Consider the following 10,095-nt stretch of genomic DNA (forward strand, 5'->3'; position numbering starts at 1 on the left):
AAGTGGGCCCTATATGAAACTTTGACTTTATTTTGGATTTAAAGCATAATAATTCAGTATGGGTACCGTGTTCTTGCATTAATTAGTAGATTATTATTTTGATAGCATGAAAGCTTCTTGAAAAGGAAAATCATCAATGTAGTGGACTTTATTAATATTTCTTCAGCATCCAGGTAGTCTAAGCTTACCTTTATCTTAGATTGGGCTTAACTATAGTATCAATATAATATTATGCTTATTTTGTATTAGGAGTTAGGATCTGGAGATACTTTAGGGCGATTTGGATTAGTTTAGCTGATTAAGAGATCGTAATTAGGCATAATTGACTTGACTACTCGCTCCTTAGGTAGATTATCAGCTTAGGACTCAATGAGGCTTATTTATCTTCTGGTAATGATATTTGAAACCTTTGTCTAGTTTGGGATATAAGTTTCCTTAAAATGAATTCTAAAGGTTAGACACCAGTAAATGTGTTTTCCAGTGTTGGTCCCTTAGGACTTCCGCTTTCACGACTTAGCTACACAACCCTTTTCTAAGACCAATTAAAAACTTTAGCACACAATCTTAATTAAGTAAACCAATTATGCATTAAGGCATCCCATTGGTATCATCATACCAACCTCACTTGTAAGTTCATTATCATGCCATGTTACAAGCCTACGGGTCTCTAACCCCTCGGCCAAAATAGAATTCAAAATAATTTAACATTTGGGACTCAAACCCATTTAATCAATTGGGACTCAAACTCATTTATGTTTTAATAGGCATCTTATTCCATGCAAATAATTTCAAAGATATTTTATTAGACATACTTTTCACATTCAAAACCAATTTCATAATATTGGGTTGAGGTTGTTACCACTTCATTTGTCAATATTCACAAAATTTGAGGAAATCATAATCCCCTAGTTTATTAGCCATACACATGCACCCCATAAGCTAAAGACCAATAATAAGGCGGAAACAATGCATAATAAGTCATGGGAAAATAATTTAAGGACCAACCATGTCAAAGCCCACATTCAATTTCACATCAATAATCATTTAAATATCATGCTTTAAAGAAAACAAGTTTAAGGGTAGAGTCACTTTCCTAAAATATCAAGAATTATGGAGAAGAAGCCTTGATTTAACCCTTAGAAGCTCAACCTTGAAAAAACCCTAGCTTGCTTTATTTGAGAGAACTTGAGAGAGAAAAGGATATGTTTCGGTTGTGTTATAGGTAATATTAAGGTCTTAATAGTGTTTATAGGTTATGGGTTATGTGTAAGGCATAAGTAAAATGTCAAAAATGCCCTTGGTAAAAACACTGAAAATTGGTCGCCAGTCATTATAGGTCTCTTAATTACTCGTTAAGACTCATTGAAACTCATCTATACGAGTCATAGTCAAGTCAGTGTCACCAAGAACACACAATATTGACCCTACAACTCATACACTATGGCTTGAGACCCCACGACTCGTAGGGTCCAGTCGTAGTCAACACAAAAACCACATGGGTCTACACTGGACACCTTATGATTTCTATATTACGACTCATATATAGTCATTATGATTTATTGAGTCTAGTCGTACTCAAGATAGAAAGTTATGGGTAACAAGCTAATCAGGTTATGATTAGGACCTAACAACTCATTATTAGTCTTTACGACTCGTGGCCTCAAGTCGTAATCAATACATTGACTTAGACAAATCTCACTGGACACCTTACAACTTGGGTCCTATGACCCGTATAGACACCCTATGACTCATCGGGAGAGTCACAGTCAGGGCAATGAGTTCAAAGGTCAATAAATTTTCAAGGGCCAAAATTTGGGGTGTTTTAGTAAACTAGTTGGCACAGGTGGCACCTGTGGGTTATTATTTTGACTAGTGAAACATGCTTGGCTCCTATTCTACCTTGCAAAAATTATGATCTATAGCACCTAATGTAGCTCTCAATCTTGCAGTTCTCTCCATAGCCATAATCTAAAACATATGTAAAACACAAGTTAGAAAAAATACATAGATTTAAACTCTATCGCACAAACTAGATCATGGAAGAGGGGACATAATTCCTAACACTATGTAGCCTCCCAGTTGTAAGTGTTGCATATTTTGAACCCATAAAAAGGACTCTACTGGATGCCAATTTTCAAACATTCTAGGACTTTTGAACCTAATGCTCTAATACTAAGTTTTTCATGACCTTAGTATACACCCTACGTGTGACTGGCACTCAAGAGCATAAGTTATCCCAATTGGATCCTTAGTACTAGCCTACTTCTAATAGAACCATTTTAAAACATAATTGGAAGTTGAGACATAAATTCAATGGCAATTTATCTTTATAAGTTAAAAAATGAAATAACTATAAATCCATATGACTATGAATAACTAATGTTTGATTATAGTCTTCAAACTTAAAAAAGTAAGTTCATTGGGACAAGGCTCCCAACTATCTCTAAAATAAAGCGAATTTCTAAAATAAATTCTAATGAACCAAAGCTAACTCCAACCCCTTGAATGCAAGGAGGAATCACCACTGCTAAATATAAAAGTTGTATTTCTCTAACCACAAGCACCAGAATCTACATTAATGAAAAGAGGTAGTTCAAAGAAAAGTATGATATCATTACGTAGGAATGTACCAGTGTGTAAGATTAATGCTAAGAAGTTTAAAATAGTATATTTGACAGAATTTTAGTAACTAAGCAAGATCAATAAGCATTAGTCATTTGAGACAAAGGAACACAGCTAGAATCAAAAGATAAGAATCCTATAGAATAAACTTTCATAATTGATGGGATAAACTATATCTTTTGACGTTGACCTAAAACATATCTGAAGATGCACATCTAAAAAATCATTGTATCTGAGGATACATAAATAATCATATAAAGTCAAGTTATAAAATAATCCAAACACTTTAAGTAGGGAGCTTCTTACAACTGACATACATCATGTAAGCTCATGATGCCTAATGTATAAACCTATTGGGAGGGATTTCCTATACCTTGCCAGAGTATATAACTTGTCTATCTAAATGTGCACCTACTACTAATCCTCTTAGGCTAAGAGAAGTTAATTGTCTTGCGTTGTGATCCTTAATCCTATGGTGACAATGTAGTTATGGAATGTGGATTTTCTAAATCGATATTGTCTTAGTGCTAATAAACCTTCCAAAATAATTATATCAACATATGCTCATAAGTATTCAAATTTCTATATATCTAAAAGTAGTATGAAACTTTTCTCAAAATCATCTTTCTAATAATATGCACTCAAATGTGAACTGTATAATGCTAAATTTTGTTGAATTTGTGCTTTAAAGGTCCAAGTTAAGAAAAGACTGTAAAATCATACTTTACTATAGCTATACAAGATTGGGAAAAAATAATAAAGATCTACCAATCTAGTGTAAAACCCTTAACTTAAAAATTATAATACTACATTAATTTTTGAAACCTTGGCATGAAGATGAAAGGATATCCTTGAACTCTTTCATACCTGATAGAAATAAGGATTTTGGAATGGGATATTGAATTTAATTATCGTAACATAAACTTTAGGTTTTATTTCTTGAAGAGTTGTTCTTGTTGTGGGGTTTTGAGAGTATAATGAGAAAGTGATCAACTAAATTAGGTGTTATACCCCTTTATAGAAAGTCAAGACATCGTAGGATAGGCTAAAAAATAAGGAATGGACACCCTTTTTAATATTTCAAAATATTTAGGAAACTCAGCTTATGAATAATTGTACATGAGACATGGTGTAGATCCCAGCTATCAAGAATATTTTGCTAATATTATACAATTCAACAACAGTTAAATTTCACAGGATGTAGAACAACTTACTCTAATCATTTTACTATTAGTAGTTTCGAGGAGGAAATTTGTAAGATCTCAGATTCTAATCCATAGTTAGGTTCTATGGGTCATGGCCCATCAACTCTTCTATCAATAAATTTAGAAAATTGTCAACTCTCAAGTTGGATTTAATTAACCTGTATCCGCTCCTATGATCCCATGCTATGGGTCAAAATAAAAGTCATCCTTAATTTGGCAAGTTTGATGATTTCACAGATGAGTCCACAAGTCGTAGTACTATTCATGGATTGTGAACCTATTTGTGGGAACCTGAAACTTAAAATCTCAATTAGTGTTTTATTCTAAATGTTGAATATATATAGGTTTGACATCTAAGGCATTACAATCACTTACAATGAACCACTAATCGGTGGAGCTTGCTGCATAAACTGTTACTTACCATCATAAAAAGTTTGGATGGTTTCTATAATTTGGGTAAAAAGTGTTACATTAATATCCTTGAACCCTGTTATTCTAGACATATCAAAGATATGCTTTGGATTTAAGGAAGAATGCATCTCAACATATTTTTTACAAAATAATGTAGCTGCCTAAACCTATTTCACCTGTTGAATCTGTACCACAATTGGAGTTGTCAAAGTCAACCTTACCAACATGCATAACTACCCAATATCAGTTCAGATAATTGGCACATCATCTAGCTCCATCTTTCCTAATATTTATTAAGAAGATGTAATATCTCTATTGGGCCTTGTGTAATCTCTATTTCTTGTATAAATTAGGTTAAGTAAAGCCCAATCTAATCATAAGTCTTGAAATAAATTTCCCCTTGAGTTGTAGCATCAAGAACATATTTTGTGTCTAGCCTTAACTTTTTTAATATAATTATGTCTAATTATCCCCTTAGGATGTTAGTAATATGGGCAATCTCTCAAGTATCCCTTGTCTCTCTCCCAATCTTGAGGAAGAGATTCATCATTCTTATACACAAACCCAAAAATTCTTCCTCTAAGCTCTTTCGTTCTTCTAATAAGAAGAACCTATTAAGAAACATGTTTGACAAGATAAGCCATGATGTAATAGTTTTAACAGATTCACTATACAACCACTTCTTTGCCTTTACAATTAATGATAAAGGGACTAACATCAACTTTACATACTTATCTTACACTCTATTAGTGGAAATTATAGCTCAAGTCAATGAAATTCATGGGTTCTTGTGTGGATCTTCTATGTGGTTTATCGTGATATTGACAAATGTTCTATAGTAGTTGCACCATGCTTTCTATTAGCTCAAATATATAATTTTTATTTATGACTTCAAAGATAAATTATAATCCAGGGTTGTGGTATTGTGACAGTCCAGTTGAGTTATCAAATAATTAGTTTAATTAAATTACTGAGTTACTAGTTGCAGAATGATATTTGCAATAGTGAGTATCTTTCCAATCAAACTTTATGCCTACTTGACTATTCTAATGACTATATCTTATGGTCGTTAGTAAATAGTGAAGTGTATGTTCTAATGTTTAAGGCTAATGGGCATAGTTTAATTTATGTGAGTTAATCATTACCCCTTCTCTATAGAGTTCACAACCAATCCCTACCTGTCACAACTCTATGCTACCCCCTAGTCACGACAGTGGTGCTTACAGTCACAAGTGACCACAAGCAACACATAAGCTGGTACCTGCTATGAGCACCGAGTAAATTGGTAATAAAACATGTATACAGAAGATAAACTAAAAAAAAACATCCCGGTGCACTAAAACTACTGCTATGCGTGGTGTCCGGGGAAGGCCCCACCACAAGGGTGTATCGTACTTAGCCTTACCTTGCATTTATACCAGAGGCTGTTTCCAAGGCTTGAACCCATGACCTCCTGGTCACATGGCAGCAACATTACCAGTTACTCCAAGGCTCCCCTTCATGCAGAAGATAAACTAATAAGGTAAAACCAAATCTGAACACTAAAAATATGGTTCTATCACAAGTGTGTAACATCTGCAAAAAATACTAAAACACGACTGAGTAAGACTGATAAACTAACTGACTGTCTGAATGTCTGAAAAAACCCGATTAACTGTGGAGTTGATGGGACAAACACCTAACTGACTCCAACTGAATAGGTAAAAGAAATGTTGAAATAACTAAATAAAAGGTAAACTTTTCCTCGAAGGATGAGGACTCACAGCTGATGTTGCTGCTATAACACTAAATTGTCTAAGCGCGGTTAGGAAACAATGTGTCCGAACCTACGATATAAGACATCATAGCGCAAAGAAAAGTATGTGATTTGTACTTTGAATGTACTGGTATATGAGATGAGATTAGGCTGATATACATGAGGTATCGTGCATATGAAATAAGTACTATCTGTATATCATGAGATAACAGATCATGAATGCATGGTAAACTAAATTATCTGAGAATGAAACACCAAGCATTTAATATTTCTGAAGTAATCTTTAAACTGAAATACTAAAATCTGATAACTGAATAACTGGTAATCTGAATGCTTTGGTTAAGCAAGCCTGAACTGAATTCTATTCTGAATACTGCACTGAGACTGTGGGAGGTATCATGTAACCTACATGCCCCAATCTTACCTAATTGGGGTCCAACCTGCAACCCTAGTAGGAAGGGTGCCAGTACTGTGCCACGAGTACTAACACTGGTTGTGTGGATCCACTAAACTAGCATCCCAAAGGACTAAAGAGTCACCCTATATTGGTAGAAGCACTCATGAGATATGTGTCAATGCTAAACTGGCAGGAAGATATGTCAAACCTACGCTGGATACGTAGTTCTATAACTCAAGGATTGCTACTAAGGATCACACCCTAAACTGGTAAGAATGTCCCCCATCCCTGGGTTCACTCGATGTTGAATACTACTCTCAACTGAATGACACTGATTACTAAACTGAAAAAGTTTAACTGAGCAAAAAACTGATCATAATAATTGACTGAATGAAAATATTCATGGTTTATCTGAAATCATTCTGAGGATACTAAAACTAAGTAAACAACTAAGTATTAAGGTTCATAACCCACCAGCACTGAATGGAGTAATAGTAATACCATATAGAAGCTTTAAAAACCATAATAGGGACTCATTGTTCAAAACTCAAACTTAGGCCATTCATCAAACACATGAGAGTCATAAACTTAAGCATAAGAATGGGTAAAGCATGCGATAATAACATAGTTAAAATATTAAAACCTTGAATTAGGGATTTTAAATGTGAATATTTTGATATTCAAACATGTAATGGCTCATTCCACTTGGAAACACTTATAATCATAACTTGAAATCAAAGTATCAAGATATCCATGAACATAGTTCAGCTTAAACATGTAAAACTCATGATTTAAGAACAAAAAAAGGATTATTGTACTCCATGGGTGAAAAGGGCCCATGGATGAACATCACGCATACCTTAAACCCTTAATCTTGGAAGAGAAGCACCAATCTTAATGCTTTCTTAAAGGTTCTTGGATTTGGGAACTTGAATTCTTAGTTTCCTCGAGAGAAAGTAATTGAATTGATGTTCTTTGGAGATGAAGAGGGTTTTATTGAGAGGAAAATTGAAGAAGAAGGGCAACTAATGTCCTAACTAATGATATAAGTCATGATATGATGAATTTCATTGAGGGGAAAATGACACAATTGCCCTTCAGGCAATCGAATTCATAACTGCATTTAGCATGCTCACTGCAATGTGGTCTAATCACGGTGGTGTATTTTGCTCACCATGATGTAGTGTACGTGCCAACGGGAATAACACCACAACATGGCACTATCATGGTGACTTGATGGATTCGTGATCCAAATGTGACCCAATCCTCATCCAAAAAATCTAAAACTTCTTTGAGACATGCTTCTTTCACCCCCGAACATGAATTAACTCAAAAACCAATATCTCATATTCAGGAAGACCAATTTATAAATCGTCAAAGTTAAGAGGCCTTAAAAATGACTAAGTCCCCAACACTTACTGAAATTTTCAGGCTTTAAGCTCCTTATGCATGCAACTAAGAGCTGAACTGAGCTAAGAATAGTACTGGGTATTACAATATCTCCCCTTGGGAACATTCGTCCTCGAATGAGACTAATTAAGATGAAAATACTTAGTAAAACTGAAATCATATATTGAACATGCATAATTGGAAACATGATTGCATGACTGAGTCTGAAATATTATACATGAACTGAACAGATTTCGTGAATGCATGCAATGATATGAGAGTGATTATATAGATAAAAATAAGAATGGAAAAGAGACAATCCAAGGAGAACTATTAAGTTAAGCTGAGTCTAAGTTTGCAGGGAAAAGATGGCGGTACTTGGTACGCATATCTGCTTTCGCTTCCCAAGTTGCTCGCTCAGCCGACTGATTTCACTAAAGAACTTTAACCAAGGTAACCTTTTTGTTTCTTAGTCTACGAATCCGACGATCAAGGATCTCGACCGGGATTTTTTAGTATGAAAGTCTATCCTAAACATCTATGCTTTCTAAAGTAACTACAACCACTAGATCACCAATACACTTATTTAATAAAGAAACATGAAATACCGGATGCACTTATGCCAAATCTATAGGCAACTCTATCTCATAAGCTACCTTTTAAAAATGGCTCAAAATTCTATAAGGGCCAACATATCAGGGACTAAGCTTCCCTTCTTGCTGAATCTCTTCACTCCCTTCATGGATGAGATTTTAAAATATACCAAATCCCCAACTTCAAACTCAAGATCTCTCCTTCTCATATTTACATAAGATTTCTGACGGCTTTGGGTTGTCTTTAGCCTTTTCCTGATTAGTTGAACTTTCTCTATCAGGTCAAACACTGAATCTGTCCCTATCAAAGCATCTTCCCATGCCTCAAACCAACCAATAGGAGATCTACATCTTCTCACATAGAGAACCTAAAACAGAGCCATCTGAATACTGGAGTGATAACTATTATTAAAGACAAACTCAATCAAAGGTAAGTGATCATCTCAACTACCTTTAAAGTCAATAACACATGCTCTCTTCATGTCCTTTAGGGTCTAAATGGTCCTCTATGTCTGACCATCTGTCTAAGGATGAAAAGTTGTGCTGAGCTAAACTTGGGTACCAAGGCCCTTCTGAAAAGCCTTCCAAAAGTGAGAGGTAAACTGAGTACCTCTATATGAAATAATAGACAACAGGACTCCATGCAACCTCACCAACTCTCTAAGATAGAGCTTGGCATAATCCTCAGCTGAATAAGAAGTATGAACTAGCAAGAAATGAACTGATTTGGTTATTTTATCAATAAAAACCAAATCAAATCATGTTGATGACACGTACGAGGCAAACCCATCATAAAATCTATGTTTACCTCTTCTCACTTCCAAGTGGGAATGATGATCTCTTGAAATGTACCACTAGGCCTTTAGTGCTCAACCTTGGTTTGCTGGTAGTTAGACAACTTAATTACAAACTCTGCAATATCCCTCTTCATACCACTCTACCAATATATTTCCCATAAATCACAATAAATCTTAGAGGCCACTTGGTGTATAGAGTAACACGCACTATGCGCTTCTGCTACAATCTGCTATCTCAAACTATCAACACATGGCACACACAGCGTACCCTGACATAACAACATAATATCTCCCCATTAGGATAAAACCTCTGCCTTTTGATCTCTAACTGATTCCTTCAACTTAACCAAACGGGAATCCCTATCTTGTTTTTCTTTTACTTCAAAAACCAAAGAAGATTCTGAACCATTCTAAATCCATATACTACCCTCAGCTAAATTAACCAATTGAACACTTAATCTCACAAGATGAAGATCCTCTCTGACTAAATTTCTCTTACAATTCTCAACATGAGCAACACTACCCATAGGCAATCTACTAAGGGCATCTTCTACTACATTAGTTTTACCCAGATGATACAACACACTCATATCAAATCTTTTAACAACTCAAGCCACCTTCTCTAATGAAGATTTAAATCTGTCTATGAAAATACATACTGCAAACTTTTGTGATCCATGAACACATCAACATGAACCCCATAAAGAAAATGCATCTAAATTTTTAAGGCAAAAACAACAGTTGTTAAGTTAAGATCTTGGGTGGGATGATTCTTTTTATAGGGTTTAAGCTGTTTAGAGGTGTAAGCTATCACCTTAACTCTCTTCATCAAAACACAACCTAGACCAACTTTGGAAGTATCACAGTAAACAATGAACCCATCTGAACCATCTGGCAGAGTCAAGATTGGGGCTGAGGTGAGTCG

At 34.9% G+C, this 10,095-nt stretch overlaps 1 non-coding gene across 1 annotated transcript; it reads left to right on the forward strand.

Moving 5' to 3' along the window:
- The first annotated feature begins 4,717 nt into the window (after window positions 1-4,717).
- LOC124896412 lies at window positions 4,718-4,825 on the forward strand. The gene has a single exon (XR_007052775.1). It is a non-coding gene; the product is annotated as a small nucleolar RNA R71 (small nucleolar RNA).
- Window positions 4,826-10,095: the final 5,270 nt, after the last annotated feature.

This window comes from Capsicum annuum, chromosome 2 (assembly GCF_002878395.1).
Source record: "Capsicum annuum cultivar UCD-10X-F1 chromosome 2, UCD10Xv1.1, whole genome shotgun sequence".
Taxonomy (NCBI): domain Eukaryota; kingdom Viridiplantae; phylum Streptophyta; class Magnoliopsida; order Solanales; family Solanaceae; genus Capsicum; species Capsicum annuum.